The sequence below is a fragment of the Leptopilina boulardi genome, unplaced genomic scaffold (genome assembly GCF_019393585.1).
Source record: "Leptopilina boulardi isolate dan_hultmark-lab unplaced genomic scaffold, ZJU_Lbou_2.1 LbouV2_372, whole genome shotgun sequence".
Classification (NCBI taxonomy): Eukaryota; Metazoa; Arthropoda; class Insecta; order Hymenoptera; family Figitidae; genus Leptopilina; species Leptopilina boulardi.
In genome coordinates, this window is record NW_026137943.1 from 705,100 (window position 1) to 725,672 (window position 20,573).

At 30.3% G+C, this 20,573-nt stretch overlaps 1 protein-coding gene and 1 non-coding gene across 4 annotated transcripts in view; one reads left to right on the forward strand and one right to left on the reverse strand.

Annotated features, from left to right (window-relative positions):
* Nucleotides 1-20,573, forward strand: part of LOC127287724 (zinc finger SWIM domain-containing protein 8 homolog) — a 74,989-nt gene that overhangs the window by 4,148 nt on the left and 50,268 nt on the right. The window lies entirely within an intron of this gene.
* Nucleotides 5,645-5,715, reverse strand: Trnag-gcc (transfer RNA glycine (anticodon GCC)). The gene has a single exon. It is a non-coding gene; the product is annotated as a tRNA-Gly (tRNA).

Sequence of the window (20,573 nt, forward strand, 5' to 3'; positions counted from 1 at the left end):
TTTTTCGGAAGCTTGTTATTAAATCCCGAATTTAAAAATTGATGAATATCTGGAAATGGAGGATTAGTTTTTGATGATTCAGTAAATATCAAACATTATTTGTTTTTCGCGAAATTGTAGTCAGATATTCTCATTTGGGTATATAAATTTAATCTGATAAAGGTACAATAGTATTTTCCTCTTTCTCTTTTGACATGCGTCCTACATAATGAATTAGGAGATCTTGCGCTGTCCAAGAGATTACATTTTCGTCCTTACTCTATTCTTCTCCTCGCGTGATTTATCATCCTTAATACCACTCTGCTGAACTTTCTTTTCGTGCATAATTTGAAAGGGTAGGGGAGGAGTGTGGGTGGTTGGCTAAATAAAACGGAAAGAATTACTTGGGTTTCCAATTTTTCTTGGACGCGTCTTTCTTTTCAGGTTTCTTTTCATTCAAATTGTATATGTTATGCGAAAAAAGAGTCAAAAATTCACCATAAATATGTCAGAATTTTACTTTGCATTTGACACATTTGTGTATAAAAAGGTTATACAAAATGGAATTTTTATTCATTTTTAAATATATTAGATTTTTTTGTACCTTGTGATTATTTACTGTATTTTTTATATTTTCCACAAAACCATACTGGAACTTAAAACGGTTAGGCACGTGGTGTGTGTATATATAGGTTCAGTGGCAGAAGCCTAACGTTTAAGTAATTTCCGCATGCATAAATATATGCAAATCACTGGATACAATATATGTATATGGTCTGTGTGAGTTGGTTGCTTCCGATGCACTCTAAGCATGTTAATAACAAGAGTTAAAAGATGAGAAAATAATCTTCAATTTTCCTCTTCCTTAAAGTTTTTAATTTTTAATTTAACTTTCAATTAACTTGTTCAACATTATATTAGTTTTTGTTCAGGGAAAAATTATTGAAAATTTCATATGTGTAGAACTTTGTATGACTTCGTGGAATCTATCATTGAATATTATAGAAACTTTGTATGTAACATTCTAAAAAGTAGAGAACTAGAAACTTTATGAAACCTTTTATGAATTAGTTTAGCCTTCAAGAAGCTAAAAATTGAATATTCTAGAAACTTCATTGAACCTAGAGAATTTTATAGAAAGTCTTCTTAAAGTTTTATGGAATATTCTAGACTTTATGGAATTTTTTAGACTTTATGGAATATTCTAGACTATTTGGAATTTTCTCGACTTTATAAAATCTTCTAGAAAGAATAGAACTTTTTTTTAAAAACATCATTAAATTCTGAAAACTTTATAGAACTAAATGTTTTTTTGATAAGTATAAATTTCATGAGAATATTTAACTACTGTCATTGTAATAATATATAATAATAAAATACTAGTTTAAATATGATAAAATATATATATTTGCTGATGTTATTATTATATCATTACAACCAGTTGTTATTAGTAATAGAGTTTGAATGTCTTTTTTCTCTTCTTCTTTTTTTTCAAAGCAATAAAATATTTCCAAGAATCATCAAATAGTCATTTAGTAAAATTACATGGGGTTTTATATTGTGTGTATTTCTCTCGACATTAGAGAATGTTAAAGCAGTATTGCAATCAAATCCATATATCTGGATTGTGACACAGCTTGCAAACAACGTGTGCTTGTGGAGTTATCATTTACGCAAGTGCTATCCTAGTTCGCACGATGCACTAATCATGCATACCATAAATCCAAGTGAAACGCACATTAAACGATTATTATTATTATTATTATTATGCATACATGATTTATTTCTAATTTGTTTGATGATCATAATGAATTTTATAAATATTTTTCTGTTTTTCTCATTTGTATAAAGTTTTTGTTATTTTTTAACAGAAAGTATATCAAAATTTTTTGGATAATTTAAAAATTTTCGACAGAATATCGTGTTATTAAAAATTGATCCTTTTTTGATGTTTGTCTCTTGATTGCTATCATTTGATATACTTTTATTTTTCCGCTTAGTTGCGTTTTATTTATTCTCGACCCTTATATTATTCTCTCTCGTATACCGAAATCTCATTTTATTGAATATGTTGTTTTACGATCAAAAATTTGATATTTTCTTAAAATGATCTTCTTTTCGATGAGACGTACAAAGTTTTACATTTCACACAGCATTAAATTTTATTTGTCGCGCGCAGTAAAATTTTCTTCCGTCTGGCTTTTCTTGACTTTATACTTTTTAATTGGGTACTACTTCCCCCTGTTTATATAAATATTTTAGAGTACTGAGTGGGGAGAAAAAATTAATATCACATTTTTATAGAAAACTATTTAATTATTTTTCATTTTTTTGATGTTTTTCTCTGCGTGTTTTCTGGTAATCAAAAAAAAAGGAAAAGAGAGGAATGCATCACTAGAAGCATTGCCGGACTAGTGTCGCTTGGTATTGCGAAAAACAATGGGGTTGTTGCACGCGAACGATGAGACTTGTATAACGAGAGGTAAAGAGGGTGAAAGAGTGGAATGAGCCGTTGCTTGCTGGGTGACAAAGAGAACAGTTGGAGGGATGAAGGGTGAGAAGAAACTTTGGGTCGATGTTTTACTGTATAGAATCGTTGATTGTAATTGTTGAGAGAGAGAGAGAGAGAGAAAAAAATGGCCATATCTACTTTTACCTTTTTAAAATAAAAAATGGTTAATTTTTTGGTGCAACAAATATGTGCCTCGTAGATGGCGCCACGTGGCTCATTTGGAACTGCAACAAAAATGATTCCAGGTTTTTTCTTATGGGATTCTAGATTTTTTAGATTGACGGAACTTTTTTTTTTGTTAATATTGTAAAAATTTGCTTTTTTGACAGTGGTTTGGTTTTTTAATAATACTAACTTCTTATATAGGTTTAGAGCACATCCACACTTTGGTATTGAGTTTGTATATATGTAACAATAGGGCAGTTTCCCCTAAGCAATTACCAACCAGTCAGTTTGAGAGTCTTCTTTTTCAAAGTCTCTGTGTGTATATACACACATTGTGTTCAATACAAAATGAAATGTGTAAATGACATTTCGCGCGCGATGGTAATTAAATTTTCTATAAACGCGAGAATTTATTAGAATTCGACAAATTACGTATATATATGAAGTGTATTATTACACGAAACAGACAATTCCTGGAATATTTGCACAATATCCAAAAAGGAAAAAAAAAATTGGTCAATTAAATACTATATGGTTTAATGCAGAAATTAAAATTATTGAAATCAATTTTGTAATGTTTAATAATTCACCTTTGGATATAAATTAATGAAAGATCTCAATTAGAGTATAATCAAAGACTTAATCATATATTATTTCGGGTATTGTTAATGTACGTCTTCCATTAACACACATGCATGTGCACAACCATAGAAACAGATCACTAATGCATTATGCAGGAACATTGACCTGAAGCGCGTGCTGCACGCATTTCCTTTTATTATTCCCTCTTAACTCACTTATTTATCTCTCTCTCTCTTTTCTCTCTCTATTTTTATTTAGTTTCTTCTAATTTTCTTTTAAAATATTGCAAAACATTTTTCTTTTATATTAAAATACTTCTTTTAGCAATTTTAAAATTTTTATTCAACTATGAGAAAAACTAACAATCAGATAAAAAAAAATTAGCGGTAATTTATAGAAATTCAATTGTTTGAATTTTGAAATCATATTCAAATTGTTTCGTTTCTTGGTAAGAAAATGCAACAATCGTGTCTTCTTCGTTTGATCGATATACCACTGTCAAGGAGTATACAAGTATAAAGAACACGTCACATATATATATATAAATTATCGAGACCGATAAAACCACAAGGTCGACAAAGGGCTCGAGAGGTGATTGCACCCTCTCAATATATATATATATATATATATATGGGGTCGAGTGTCAGCTAAATATTTTATTAGACGAATAAATATCTAACACGTCAATTTATTTGTGAAATATTTTCCAATCTTCATTAGTCACACTAATGAAATTCTATTAATTTTGAATCAGTAAAATTCCACTCATTCTGAATTAGTTAAATTCTAATTCTGAATTAGTAAAATTCGACTAATTATTAGTAAGGCGCTATTAATTCTTTGTAAAATACAACTAATTGAATTTAATAATAATAATAATAATAATTGTTTTTGGCCTTTTTAGATAAGAACAAAACATGTCAATAATTAGAGCCGATAATTTCTTAGCTGGAAAGGAAATCCTCTACCCTATAATTAGCTTAATACAACTTGGCGTCTGTTTGTATTATATATGTAGTTCTCGACATTTCCAACATGCATTTGTTGTAAATGAGTATAAGAGAAGAAGAAGACTTTAATTCCTGGTATTCTGTTTGGAAAATCCGGGCAAGATATTTCTCTCTCTCTCTCTCTTACTTTCGCGAAGTGAATTTCTTAAGACAAACAAACTACTTAATAGCCATTGTTGAGTGCTTATTTCAGAGAGAACTTTCCTTAGGGCGATATAAACTTTAGCGAAAAGTACCAGGGCTAATGGTACCCGGGAATGGTAGAAGTGTGTGGGGGGGGGGTTGAGAGGGAATATTTAAATGCCGGTAGATAGATGCTTTGCATAGATAGGAGAGACTCATTGAGAGAATTCTAGTGAATCCGTTATCCTTTGTTTTTCAAATGTATATATATATACCCTTTGCTGAAAAATATACAATTGAAGTGTTACAAAAAATTCGAATATGGAAAGTAACTAAAAAATGTTCCTGTTTTTTTTTTTAACGATTTATTTAAACTAAAGAATGAAAGTTCTTTTCCTATATCGAATTTATTTATTATTATTTTTTATTACTTATGAGAGGGGTAAATTATTTTCTTCTTTTTTTTGCATTCACTTCGTTCTTTCGACAAGCTTCGTTAATGGTTTTGAACGTTTCACAGCAACGTCATTTTCACCTTTCTCTGGAACTCTTTTAGCTTCTTCTTCTTTAACGTCTGACGACAGAAAACCAATTGAACGAAACATTAATTAATTGCGATATTAATAAAAAAAAAACAACTTCATCTTTAATTTTCTATAAATAAATGAATTTTCTTTTCATAATTTAATAATTTAATAATAAATAAAGTAATAATTTTCTTTTCATCCATATGTAAAAATAGTTTATTAAAAAATTAAATGAAGAAATATATAATTAAAAATAAATTGTATACGTTTAATTAGAAAAAAAAAGAAATTGATATCAATGACAGGAGAAATTGTTTATTGTCAATTGTACTTGTAAATTTCTCGTAAAATATATACAGAGTGAGTTCAGCTATATATATATATATAGACAATTTTAGCTCTAAATCACAGACTCATATATGGATATGGTAATCCAAAGCAAGTCGTGATTACTTGAGAGAGAGAGAGAGACTGGCTCAACAGTACCCATCAAGATCGAATGACTAGTCTAGTCATTACACAGGATCATAGCATCATCACCATTAATCCTTTAATGCAAATTAAAATTATTTCAAAAAATTTCTATTTCACATTAAAATTATTGTAATTTAATATTAATTGTGAATTATTACAAAATGTAACGGAAATTTTATTTTCTACTGACAATAATAAAATAATTAATTAATAAATATAGAATTGAGTTAGAGAATTATAGAGATAATTTTTCGATAAATTCAAAAAAAAATTGCATCGGCCGGGAATCGAACCCGGGCCGCCCGCGTGGCAGGCGAGCATTCTACCACTGAACCACCGATGCTTAATGACTATATTTCATTTTGTTCAAACCGAACGCAATCCTTTATTTTAATATTTATTAAAAAGAGAAAATTTTTATTCCAATATCAATTTAAACTATACTAAATATTATTATTATTATTATTTTGAAATTATTATTCATAACTAGAAAATTATTTTGCATTTATTATAAACTTTCAGTTAAACTGCTTTTTAATATACTTATTATCTGTAATAGCAATCATGAAATTGAACGTGGAAAGTCAGTGACTTGTCTTACCTTAATAAGTTTTCTTGAATTTTTTTTTTTACTTCTCTTATCATTTGATTTCTACGTAATTATATGTTTTGATTCGACCAAGGAGTTTACTCGTTAATAATAATAATAATAATAATAATGAAAATAATAATAATAATACTAATAATAATAATCACAAATGGGTGTCAATAATCTAAAAATTTTTTAAATAGCAATGAAAGCATAATTTACAGACACCATATATATATACGAGTCTGGTTCAGGGTCGGTCATTGCTCTTTCAAAACAAGTCTCTAAGGCGTAACCATACACAATTTCGTTGTTTTGCCATTTAAATGAAAATTCAAGGCTATTTATTCATTTTTTAATAATTAATTTTTTTACAAATTGATAATCTATAAAAGTTTAGGGTTGATTTTTTACCTTATATGAATAATAAAAATAATTATTTTATTATTATTATTATTATTATTATTATTGAAAATTATTTTCGTAATTCATTCGGTAATTTACGTATATGTTTGTAAATTTCATAGAATTTTACATCATAAATTCCAAGTGCTAGTTAATTTTAGATAAATCTTTTATCATACATAAATATTCTGTTTGATTGTATATCTAATCCGATATCACGATTGTCAATTTATGATATTAATATATATATATAGAGAGAGACATGCATTGAAGTTGATAGTCAAGTTAGCCACGACCTTCTCACCCGGTTTTCTATTTTTTTTTTCTATCTTGTATTTTTTTTTTGCGTACAATGTGCGCAGACAATAGATTGCAAATTGAAAGGGTGAATACTCACGTTCACCAAAACAAGAACTCGTGGATATTCAAGGACCAAAAGGTTCAAGGGAGACAGGTCCAAAGGTCGTCGTCTCGTTGCGATTACTATCCCAAACAATAAATATTAAAATGCACCCATCTTTAATATTTCTTTCTTTATCATTTCAATTTATTTATTGATATTAAATTAAAAAGAAAAGTGTCCCTTGAATAAAAATTAGAATAGTTTTTTTAAAATTGGAATTTACGTTCTTAATTTTGATGCCATTTTTAGTTACATTTATAGTGGCGCTACTTGTCTCGGGCGTGGTTCTTATATATAGTGCAATAGTTTTCAAGTACCACTTCCGTTAATTCTGTTTATTTTCTTCTTCTAAGTGAATATTTTCTTTTTTGTATCAATGTTCCGTTAAGATTTTCCCATGAAATAAAAAAAAAAAAAAAAGAAAAAAGGTTAATGTAACTAATCACCTTGGCTTGCCTATCTTGCAAACTCGCCATTGGCTGTAACCTTGAGAACTCTACGAGGATAGTTTCAAGACAAGACAGAATCGACTCGATTCAAGATAAAACGATCAGTAGCGCCCAGAGGGAAAAGTTTCTTTATGCCGTAACTTGTTTTGTGGTTATAAACTGAAGTGGCATATCAGAGGTTCATGGTCATCTCTCTCTTTTTTTTAAATATAAATTTAAAACAATATATTTTCTCTATTTAAAAATTACTGCGTTTTAAATTAGAAATTTTGTTATTTGCAAAAATAAACATTTTTTTAATGACTCATTGACGTCAAACAAAATTGTCATAGTTACCTTGTTATGTTCACTGATGAAGAGAAGGACGACACAAAGCAAGATAAACGAACCCAAGTTTGTTAACCTTATAACTTCCCTCTTGCCTCTTCCTTTAATCGTTGAACAGAGACGAAACAGAAACTATATAATTCGACTCTCTTCAACAAAATTTTAGTTTAGTCTTGTATTAAACTTCTTTTTCTATATTTAAATTCAAAATTTTTCGAATATTTTTTTTTTTGCCAAAAAACAACGACCTTTTTTTTAAGGGACTTCAATCGCCCGAGGCAATTAGAGCTTAATTCACGAAACAGCTTACAACGTAATGTCCATGTCTTTTTAGATCTTTCCTCTTTCTTACTTAGAAGACACGAAGACAATCTAGAGGGTATATAATTGAATTCGCGTTGATCTTCCGGACTACCAACTCCCTTACATTTATTCACGAATTGTCTTCCACTGTTCCATTCGGCAAGAAAGAGAGAGAGAGAGAGAGAAAGAGAGTCAGCTCAAATTGTCTAAAATTAACATCCTCTTCCATTAATCACAACTTTATACTTTCTCTTTAGAAAAGAAAATTACCTCTTCTTTGAATCGAAATTGGTGCTAAGGCAATTTTCATCAAGTAATAATTGAATAATAATTGTTACTCTTTTTAAAAGGAATATTTGATATAAAAAAAGGGCTCACGGGTTCGATTCCCACTGTCTCAAAATTTGTTTCACATTTCTAGGGAATCAAATATAATTAGGACAATAATTATTAATGCTGAAGAATATATTAAAGATATATCAAGAGGATTATTATATATATGTTGTATTCTCGATGTTAAACTAACGTGAAAATTTATCGTTCGACATTAGTGGAGAACATTGCTGTGTGGCATTATTGGACAAGGGGGATAAACTGTCCGAGGGTTGATAATTACAGTTGTTGATAGTTACTATTATTGGTAGTTGCTATCACTGGTATAGTTAGAATGAATGACAAGTACTATCTGGTTACAATGACTGACAGTTAAATTAATGACATTTACAATTAATGACATATATATATATTATATATAGCCAATGGTATATAATATTGAAATCCGTACGATAAAAATATTATTTACCCAAAACATCGAATTTTGGAAATTAATTAGAAAAATCTCACTATAATTTCAAATGATTCTCATTTTTGATTTCTAAAGTAAGAAGCCCCTCGAATCACTGAAAAAAAAATTTGAATACAAAATGAGTGGCGTATACTCATTTTGAAATGCAACAAAAATTAGTTTAGGTTTTGGATATTTTCATATTTCGAGAGAAAGTATTTTCTCGCACAAAAAGATATGTTTGAACCAAATATACCATTTTTTAATATTTACCCAATTTTTTGGTTAGTTCAAACAAAATTTGTTTAATTCAAATAAATATTTATTTCATCTAAATACTGCCGTACGATGTAAAAACTTAGGTAACCGACATTGTCGCTTAGGCTGATTGTAGCTTGTTTATTACTACTGAAATCAGCCTAAGTGACAATGTTACCTAAGTTTTTACATCGTACGGCAGAATAACTGTTTGGTTTATTTTAATAAATTTTTTGAACAAAGAAAAAATTTGATTGAGCTAAATAAACGTTGCGTTTATGCAACCAAATGTTTGGTTAACTATCAATGCATTTATTTTGTTGATTTAACCAAAATTTGGTTGCTTCGAACGATAATTTTTTTTCTGAGTGCGCTTAAACATTGAATGAGAATAATGTTATGATAAATGTTGTCGCAGTTAACATATAATATATTAGAATGACGTATATTTTCACAACCTTAATTTAATGGTTTTTGACTGGTGTGATCATTCAAATGGTATGATAGGGATATATATAGGGACGTAAAAATTCTTTCACGCGTATATGTCAAGAAAGTCACTTCGCGCACGATGGTTGCAAGTATCCATAAACTGAAATTGATTTTGCACAAGCGAATTTTATTGCTAGTGGCGACTCACACCCTGCGTCTTTTCATTCTTATAGGACAGGGGATATATATATATATATATATATATATATGTGTATGTGTGTGCGATTAAGTACCCAACCCAAGAGATGGAATTGCACCAGTGAACAAACGCCCAAAGAAAAGACGTACAATCGTTCCTCTGAACAATTTCAAATTGGATACACCTAACGCGAAAAAGAAACACCTAGAAAATACACATCGTGAGCTATATATATATATATATATATTTCTTTCTCTTGACTGTTTTGCTGAGTCTTCTCTTTCTCTTCTTTTGGATAGATGTCGATTCAATTCTTCCGTGAGAATGGAGTATTCACGGGAAGAAATTGAGAATGCCGGGGAAAATTGATTTTGTCAGTTGTAAAGTGGATATATATATATATAGATGTATGTGTACAGTTAGACGCAATTGAATAGTAATGATTTCTTTGAAGTTTTTCCATTTGTGAATTTATTTTTAAAAAAATAAGAAAGGGGTATTTTTCTTTTTTTAGTAAAAAAGTGCACGGATTATATTGCAAATTCTATTAAGATATATATACATATGCCAATCCGGATTTGAAATCATAAATTCGAATATGCGCGCTAATTTCTAGTGGAGACGAATCGATCGGTAAAGTAGAGCGAAAAGCGGGAAATTCAAATAAAATATTATATTTTGCAAAAAAAAGATTGTAAATTGATTGTACACGGAGAAAAATGGAAAAACGAATAAAGTAACTTTTACTACTTTAAAAGTAAAATTGGACCTGTCCGAAGTTTCTGCGCATCTCTGGCAACTTTTACTCGAAAAATAGTAAAATTGACTATTTCTGTAGTAAATTTTACTGTTTCCGTAGTAATTTTTACTATTTCTGAAGTAAATTTTACTATTTTTGGAGTAAAAGTTGCCAGAGATGCGCAGAAACTTCGGACAGGTCCAATTTTACTTTTAAAGTAGTAAAAGTTACTTTTTCTTTTTTTCCGTGTAAATATTTATATCAATTATTTTCAAACTAAAAGAAAGTGTAACATTTTTTTATGATCTGTTGAAATATGTATGAAATAAATATAAGGGACTGAAGAAATAGTGAGAAATAAATCGGATTCGTCTTTTGGCATTCAAGTCCTATTTCCGGTACAAAGTGGCTTTATTGCGCATATCAGATGCGCTGTGTCGGGGCTTCTTCTTTTTTTTTTTCTTCTTTATCTATCTTTTTGGTTTGTGTGTGTGTGTTAAGGCGCGCGTGTGATAGGGCTTTGTATCGCTGTCGAGCAACAATTTGCTCTTGTAGCCTTCTTCTATGAATAAATTATGGCTCTCGAACTCGAATGCGAAAAGTCTAGAGCACGTTGCAGGTGTAGAGACTCTCACGACGCGGGCTTTCCTCCTCGTCCTCGCACCGAGACCCTTATGCATTTTATTGCCCCCTGTAAAAAACGTTCTTGTTTATGCACAAAGTTTTACTACTACTACTACTACTATTACTACTCACATAAATACAAGACACAAGAGTGTAAATAATTGAGGATTCTCTTGAATTTTGTTCAAAAAAAAAAAAAAATTTCCTATTAAATTTTCAACGTCTTTTGTTGATTATAAAAGTCGATTTTAATATTTCAAAAAATAATAATAGCTAATAGTAAAATAAAGAAGGGAATACAAAACAAAAAACCATAAGCTGCGATAAATTTTATAGAATTGTGATTTAAATTCTCACAACTGAAGCGTTTTGATGGAGGTATAGGAAAGGGAGATGAGAATATTTTTATAACGTACATATATACCCTAAAGCGAAACATATTTTATCGTCAAACTACATTTCCGATCAGTTTCAAGTCTGCTAGAAAGCCTATAAAATGTCGCGTAAAAAAATTTTTTTTTAGATACAAACACTTTATATATGAAGCAGATTATGCCGTTTATATTCTGAATTTTCAAACGACAGGATGTGTATTCAATTTTATTGGTCATTTAAAAATAATAATGGTTTTTCACAATTATTTTCTTTGAATTTTTTTTTTTTTGTATAGTAAAGTTTTCTTTTTATTAATGTAAATTATAAGTGACGTGGATTGTACAAAGTATATAAGCTTAATAAACTTTATGTTGACCTCGAAGACATATATAGAGAAATCGTCGAGTCGAGGCGATACATTTATTGTGACGCGAGAGTGGAAGGGCAATAATAACAGCTGCAAGTGAGTGCACTCATTAACCGTTACAAGTACTATCACACTTCAAAATCTGCACATGACTGACTTGTATATATATATATATGTTATGCAGATTAAAGATGCGTGTCAAAGCAAAATTATAACTGCGGTCGAAGATGGAATCGATTTGGCGAGACGAATTGTTAAATAAGTTAAACGTTATATATACGAGGGCTAAGGGAAATTTATAAATGCACCTGGTTTGTTTCGTTTCTTATAATCACTTTAATTTTTCTTCTTCTTTTTTTTTACTTCATTTTTATACGGTTAGAAGAAAAATATAAAATGCAATATTTAAATATACCGCGTTAGAGAAATGTAAGTAAGCGCCATCTATTCTACCTTACCGACTGTTCGTAGATGGGAATCTCAATCGAAATATTGGATCTATTGAATAGTTTTTAATTAAATTCTGTATTTTATCGTAGTATTTAATAAATATCAAAATTAAATTCAATTTTTTGTTTTTGTTTCAGGTGAGATACATTTACATTATATGATTCATAAACAAAGGTAATTACTTCATTTAATTAATAAGTTTAAAGAAATTACAATAATGAAAAATTGTAATTAAATTCTTTTTTTGTATTTACTATAATGATCGCATTAAATTAAAGGGGGAGAATTTCGATTGCTCCCGCGGACAAAGACAATAAAAACGTGATTTGTATTTGTTCATTAAAGAGGCACGCGCTAATAAAATTATAAGAGGCGAAACGAGAGTTCATATGAGTACAATTGCTGTGTGTGTATATATCTGGCAAAATGAGATAAAGGAAATAACGGTTGGGAACAAGGTTCTAGATATATAAAAAAGAAAAAAAAATAATATATATGTCCAGTACGTGTTTCCAGGCTCGTAAGATGATAAAAAGACGTGTTTGGGATGTCTTATGAGATTTGCCAACTTTTTAAAAGGTTCTCTATTTCTTTTACTGTTAATCTCACTTTTCAAAGTTAAAACTTTTTCTCAGTTGGGAAAAATATGTCCACCTCTATTTTTTTCAACTTGGTATAATAAATCACGAAATTTTATTAAAAATCAGAAATCATTTTTAAAGTAAATTTTATTAAAATTTCTAATAGTGATATATATATATCTTGAAGAACTAATATTATTCACGGTGGAATTAAATCAAATCTCTTGAAGTGAATACTGCAACTGATTGGCCTTTGTGGGCTAATCAATGCTACCGATTCACTCCACGGTCAGCGTTTCCAGTTATACTTCTTCAGTCATCGTTTATTGGTACTTTGTGCGCATCTATTAGTGGTCGCATATAAATCAGAGGATTTACTTGACGTAATTGTTTGTAAACTTTGTAAGCGATCAATGGTCGTATATATATATATATACATATAGGCACATTAGAATTCTCTTCTGCATTTGACGTATGTGTGTTTGTTAAAGTTTTCCCATTTAACATGAAAGGTGGTCAGAATAATACATATACGTTAATCAAATTGGACAAATCAATTCGTTAATTAAAATTTAATTCAATTACGTCTCTCTCTATATATTATCAAATTTCCTCTTGACTAATTTACTAAATAATTAGATTTAATTTTTAATTAAAATAAAACATGTGGGTAAATAAAAATATCGTACGAATTTGGTAAAGTAGCATGACTTTAATCCCTTATTTCTTCACTGTCTTCATTAAGTTCTATAAAGATGAACTTCCTTTTGATGATATTTGATGATAATCTTGAAAAACTTTCCCTATTGGTGTTGTTAATATGAATCAATTATTTACGAGTAATTTATTTTCTCTATTTTATACATTAAAGAAAGATGGCTTTTTTCATTTATTTCTCGAGTCATAAAACAAAAATTTGCCATTATTGTTTTTTTTTTATGTAGATGGATAAATTTCTAGTCTCGATATTTCTTGCGATTCATTCATTGTTGTGCACTGAATAATGTTGTCGATAAATCTTAATGTAACGTTTCTATAAAGAAGAAGAAGAAGAAGCTTTTATACTTGGAACATTATTGAACGCCTGAGTTCGTCTCATGGGTTATGTGTGCTATGCGACACTGATCTACCCCTCTCTCTTTCTCTCTTTTAGTGAATGGCGCCCAACAACACGTGTTCCTTCAAATTAAATTTTCGTCTGTCACATAAAAAAAGGGAGTTGGTGAGGAAAAAAAAAGCGACTCGTCTTTTATTTAACCGAAATTAGAGTTTATTTTATTGTCATTTTGACCTTTTCCATTATTGTTTTAGACTTTTTTTTTCTTTTGGTTCATTTGTTTCTTCTTGTTTATGTCCTTTTAATGTTTTGGTTTTCTTCTATAAATCTTGGTTTGTCGATAATGATGTTTAGATGATGATAGTGATTTTGATAATATAGATAATGCTGTTGATAGTAATGTTAATGATTTTGATGTCGTTGGAGATACTATACCGCTAATTTTAATAGAATTCCTAACAATATGATGTTAAAGATATGGGTGATCATATCCTATAATAAAAAAAAATACTGTAGATAGGATTCGTTTCCCTATCGTTGAGTGCTATCGGTCGGTAACCTTTCCAGCTGTGCTATTATCGTTCACCGCCTTTGTTTGTAGACTTCTGCTTGCCAGGATAGTTGAAATTAATAATATCCTAAAATACAATTTTTTTTATGTAGCTTCTATCAATGTTCTCCAATAATAATTCTACCACTCAATCTCGGTAAATTTATATTAAATCCTAACCTCAAATCTTTGTTGCCTGGAAACAGTTCGGGAAATTAAAAGCCTGCTTTCGCCTTGTGAACAAGGAAAATTGTCTGGTGAAAAGGATTTAGCATGAAGTAGGGGTGAAGAAAGAGGTGCGGAATCATTGAAAGAGAGAGAAAGAGAGAGAGAGAGAGAGTAAAGGTGGAAAAAGTAGTGTGCGCGAGAGAGGAAAAGGGAAGTTGGGATGACGGGCGAACGCCGTATTGAGATGTATCGTTGTATCCTGTGGAAGCCTTCCGTTGTCATAGCAACCGTATCGATCCCCAGCTTCCACGGGATATATGAAACGATCCTCAGTTAACGGATTCTATACGTGGCTATTAATGTGAGTAGGCTTGATACTTGCGCCATGACATTCGAGTGTTTACCTTCGAATGACCCGCAGGATCTCGTGAAAAATATATCCTTTGGCTATAATGAGCTTTTGTTTTTTATATATAATACCAAAACTAAATCCCTTCGCGAGACTTTTATGGTCCATGGATTTGTCGACTTCTTCCATTCATTACCAAAGACAACACTTTATACTTTAGAAAATCCTGCCTTGAGAAATTCTTATTTAAGTCCCTCTCTACTTTCTTCACTTTCTCACGTAACCTTTTTTTTACATTATATGGCCAATAAAATTTTTTTTAAGTACATTATTAGCAAAATTATTTATATTATAGAATAAGAACAAAAAGATTTATGCTAATAACTTTTGAAAGATAAATTTTGTCGACGTAAATATTAATATTGCCTTTTGATATTGTAGTAGTAGATTTGGAGTTTCCCTACATTGAGTGGAATATTTCCTTAGAGAGAAATACTGCAGCTTTCATTCGTGCATGACATAGTCATTACATACTCGGGGAAGGAACAATAGAGAAACAAGCGTGCAAGTCAGAACTTCCTTTAAGTACGATTTGTACGCCAGGTGTTTGAATTCGTTTTCCACGAGGGGTTGTATTTACGAGTCAGGGAAAATGTACCAATGTAATAAACTTTATACCCCACACAGCAACTCACGTGTAATTTTGCGATAAAGAGAAGAAAAAAATTCATTCATTCTCAAAAAAAAAATTAATTTTATCATTTAAGTAAGATTTTGAATTAGAATTTTGATAATTCAATTACAATTTTTTTTTGATTATTATTATGTTAGGGTTAGTGCAAGTTAGTGTTAGTTATGTTAGTGCAATGTTTTTTTAATACATAATAGCAACCTTTATCATAGCATACGCCTGCTTCTCTCATATTTTTAAATTCCCTGATGATAAAATAAAGTCAAATACAATCTTACTAATTCCTTTTTCCTGACCTACCGCAAGGCGATTTTTCCTGTGTCGTCAAATTTAAAGTGCCTTCGACTGTTAATGAGGCGAATGAATGAAAACATTTTTTTCAATGAATAACAAAAGACTTGGTGAATTTTTTTTTTTTTGTTGTTTCGAGATCAGAATTTTTTTTCCACACCTGGTGTTGAAAAAAAAAAAAAGTATACGACCTTGCTTTTTGTGAGAGTCAGTTGAGACGATCGTGTCGACAGAGTTGGACTCGAGTCAGAGAATCAGCTGGCGCACCTGTCAGGCTATGTAATTTTATTCAGTCGTTCCACTTTAGCCGCTTTGTTGCTTTTGTCTTTTGCTTTGCAAAAAAACCAAAACACCGTAGAGACGTTTGCGTACCAAAAACCATGCAAAATCGAAAGCATAATAAATTGTCGTGTTTGTATTATTATTATTATTGGTGAATTCGATCGTACCTGAAACTTTGTATTTGTGAAAGTTACTTATTCTACCTCGAGCAATACATATATAAAAAAATTACTTTGATTGTACGATACGATTATGTAAAATAATTACAGTTCTACTTGAAATAAATCAATGACAATTTCGGTGTTTTATTTATATGATTAAAGATTCAATGTCATTTTATTATTAAAATTTTGAGAATTTAGAAAATAAATTTTTTTTTACAATGATGATGATAAAAGAAACAGTCAAGACGTCGTTGGAAATGATAATAATAATAATAATTAACAAAGGTATTCGACCGATGTTTGTGGGAGGGGGGGGGGGAGGATTGCCTTTTGTGAAATAGTTCGTCCATTAGCGAAAACGATTTACGCTAGGTGCACTCGTGAGACTGAAAAATGGATTTTCTCGAAACGAGTCCCGTATCGTCAAAAGAGAGGCGGGAATGTCGTCGATATTAAAGGAGCTTCGCAGTTGGTTTCAACAGCCTCGAGTTTAATGGTGCGAACGACAACTCGAAAAATAATCAATCAACATGCGCTTTACACATCGTGATTGACAAAATATGAAACCTTTTTATTTTTACAGTAAATATTAACGTGCAAGAACTCCTTGTACAGGTATATACAAGTACAGTAAATGTTAACGGAAATTATTATTTTTTTTAATTAAAAATGCTATTTGAGTATATTTACACTGAAATATGTGGAGCATGCACGGCTGCGCAGTAGAGTTGTGCGCAATGTACATATGCGCAGTGGTATTTTTGCGCATGTACAGCTGCGCAGTAGCGTTGTGCGCACTGTACTGATGCGCAATGAGCATATACAGAAGCGCAGTACTTTGTTAATGTATGAATATGCAGTAAGTTACAAAAAAAAGTATAATTTTATATAAATGAAGAAAAAGACTTAAGAAAATATTCCAGGGATATTTGTTCTCCAGTGTAATTTTTATGGGACGAAAGAAAAGCAAGGAAGTGTTTACCTAAAAAGTAACGTCTCATTCATAATAAATATTGATTTTTGTAATATGGCATGTTTGTGGTAAAGCAGGCAGAAAAGTTTCTAAAATGACGTTATCTCATTGTCGGCTTTCACTTTTCCTCTTGGATTTCATCCCTAATGCTTTTTCTCTTCTTGGTTGCTCCTTGAAGAAACATATATATAATATACAAAACCCCATCGTCAAGAACTATTCTCGAGAATCTGTGAAACTTGGAACAGTGAAATAGACTAAGTGCAATGAGTGCATCTCACAATTGCTGAAAGAGCATATATATATATAGTTACATATTTATATTATATGTTTGTATGCATTTTATAAGTTTACATGTAACAGTATAAGTATATATAAGAGTTTCAAGGACCCAGTGGAATACTCAAGTTCCCACTATTTTCAAGTTATCTGCAAAAAGCAACGGTGTAGAGTATAATAATAATAACAAGGCGAGTTTACGGTCTTGCAGAAGAGTAACAGGGAGAATGAGAGGCAGATAAGCTGGGGGGAAAAAGAAGGAAGATCAATAGTCTATAGCGACGACGACCCATGGCGTCGCGCCATAGTCACTCGGAGACTTCGTGGGTCAGGTCGGTGATTACGATCACGCATGAGTTTTTTGACTCCAAACTGAGTAAACAAGCTTGTTTTCGTATTCTTTTTTTGCGAAACGTTTTTTTTTTAAGACCCAGTATATATTTATTATAGTTAAAATTAGAGAGAGAGGGACTAAAAAGTTGTGAATTTAATTTCGAGATCTTCCTTATTTATATTCTCTTTTAATGAGCTTTTTCTGTTGATTATTATTCGAAGTAAAGCCAGTAATTAACGGGTTTGTTCGTTATTCATTATATGCTCATATTTACTTTTCATTTTCGCTTATGTATATAGGATAAATATTTGCAATATATGTACATGCGTTTGAGAAAAATAATTTATTTTCAAATTTTTTTTTTTTGGCAAAATAAAAATTCGCATTTCATTAATGCAAATTTAATTGAAATTCAATTCAAGAATAATTTAACTGTTTAATTTAATGGGAAAATTCTTTTATGGATAATTGATTTAGACCAAGTAAATTAATGCCATTAATTATACTGATTAATATCGATAAATTGTGTTTTGGTTTTAATTATGTGTTAACTTTAATTTATCCATTTATTTTATTGTTTTGTCATAATTTTAACTAAATAGAATTACAATTTAATTTTTCTAATCTATTTATTACATGAAAATCATATATATAAATGTTAATTCAAATTTCAAAGCACGAAATTCATCCGACGCGCCCGGATATTCTAAAATTCAATGGGATAACAAATTCAGAGATTAATAGTTAATGCACGTAGATCCTCTCATTAGTTGCACCGTGGAGAAGCCTTTTGGAGCCAGTCATCCGTTTCCCGAGCTCGACTAGCTTGATTCGGTTAGAGGGGGGGGAGGGAATGGGGGTTGGTAACTTATAAAGATTAACGCCAGGTCGAGAAAATATCGGTCTCAAGGGCTACAAGTGTGCTTGATAAGAACGCTCGTTAGAATAATAAATCGTCACTTTATAAAATGAACGTCACCAAATGAACGTTTATGACTATTTAGTTTTTACATTTTTATTTCAAATAGTCAAAAAAAAAAAAAAAAATTTACTAAATAAAACAAAAGCTATGATTTTTATAAGAAAAAGATGTTTCTCTTCATTTTATCACTTTCTTTTGCTCATTTTATCTTCATCGTTTCGTTATATATAATTGCAAAGAAAAATTATAATTTTACAAATTTTTCTTAAAATGCACAGACGACAGCAAAAATTAATGTCGGGTCGCAGATTGCATGAGTTCTTTTTTTCTAAAAGTAATTGTATTCAATGTTTTTAATGAGAAAAGCGGCTAACAGACTTTTTCTGCTTTGTGCACTTTAAATGTGATACATTATATACTCGCTCTTTTTTTTCAAATTGTTTAAGAATTTTAATAAAAATAACATGAAAAAATTTAATTAAAGAAACATTTTTTAAAATCTTTTTTTTTTAAAGAAATTAATTTTTCAAGAAGATAATATTTTAGAAATTATTTTGTTTTATAAAATTATTGTAGTAGAGTTAAGAAAGAAAGAGAGGGAGAGAGAGAGAAAGAAGCCGATGCCGACGAACGCGGCAGAGTAAACAAATTAACTTGGACAAACAAATGGCTAGTGATGTATATTATTTTAGGGTTAACGAACTCCTCCTCTATTGGTTGCACCTGGCTGCATCGTCTAAACAGCGAGCGCGCGGTAAGAGAGAAAAGTCTTTGACTTGACTGGACGCACGTATAACCTCGCGTCCAAGGACCTTAAGATAAGACCAGCTGGCAATGCTGTTTTGCCTTCACACACCTTGTGTGTATATGTATAAATATAACTAAACACATCAGAGAGGATATGAACATCAGTTCATTTGTAATGCAACACTCTCTGCCATAAAATAATTGCTTCATCATTAACAAGTAACCCATTCAGATGATCATTAGTGATATACTTATCCATTAAAAATTTCTTATTGTAATTATAAATTAGTTGATAAAAGAAATAATAATGTTAGATAATTTTACATGAGTGTGACGAATAAATCAATTTATCAATAAATAAGAAAAAATTTACGATTAATTATGAAATAATAATTTGTGACATTGATTCTATTTTGTTTTATCAAGAAAATGCTTTAGCGAAGAGCGGTCATTGAATGTTTCTCTGCGGCTCGCAGCACTGCTTTTATAGCGCCGTAGGGAGTTAGTAGTGGGGATACATGCACGTGATTGGCTTCTCACAAAAAGAGGGGGGAAGGAACGCAGAAAACCTGCGCGTAAGGATAGCGAGCATTCCAATCACATCAATCAGAATTCACGATGCTCTATTGGGAAAATCTATTCTTTTAAAAATATTTGGAAACTTGTATAAAACACACAACGTATTTAATTCCCCATATTTAAATTCATATCAATTTATTTTTATATTTTCAATCAAAGTTCTGTATTGAAAAAAAATTGTTTAATTTCCTATTTGTGTAAATTTACAATTTAGAAAAAATCTTTTCTAAATGAATGACATGAATACACATATAAAGTTTTGATATTGAACTTATAAGCCCCTGTTTCAATGATCAATGAGACGATTGAATGCGGCGTTTATAATTCCAGCAAAAGCCATATAGAAATGATAGTCGACCTATCGTACACACCACATTATAAATTTATGAGGAAATGAAAAAATTTCTATCCATGTTATATGACACTAAACCCCTAGCTCCATTTGTAAATAATATTTCATCAGTATCCTTCAAAAATGTATCATTTTAATATCTCTTCTTAAAAAAAAAAACAGTCTAATTTTTTATTAA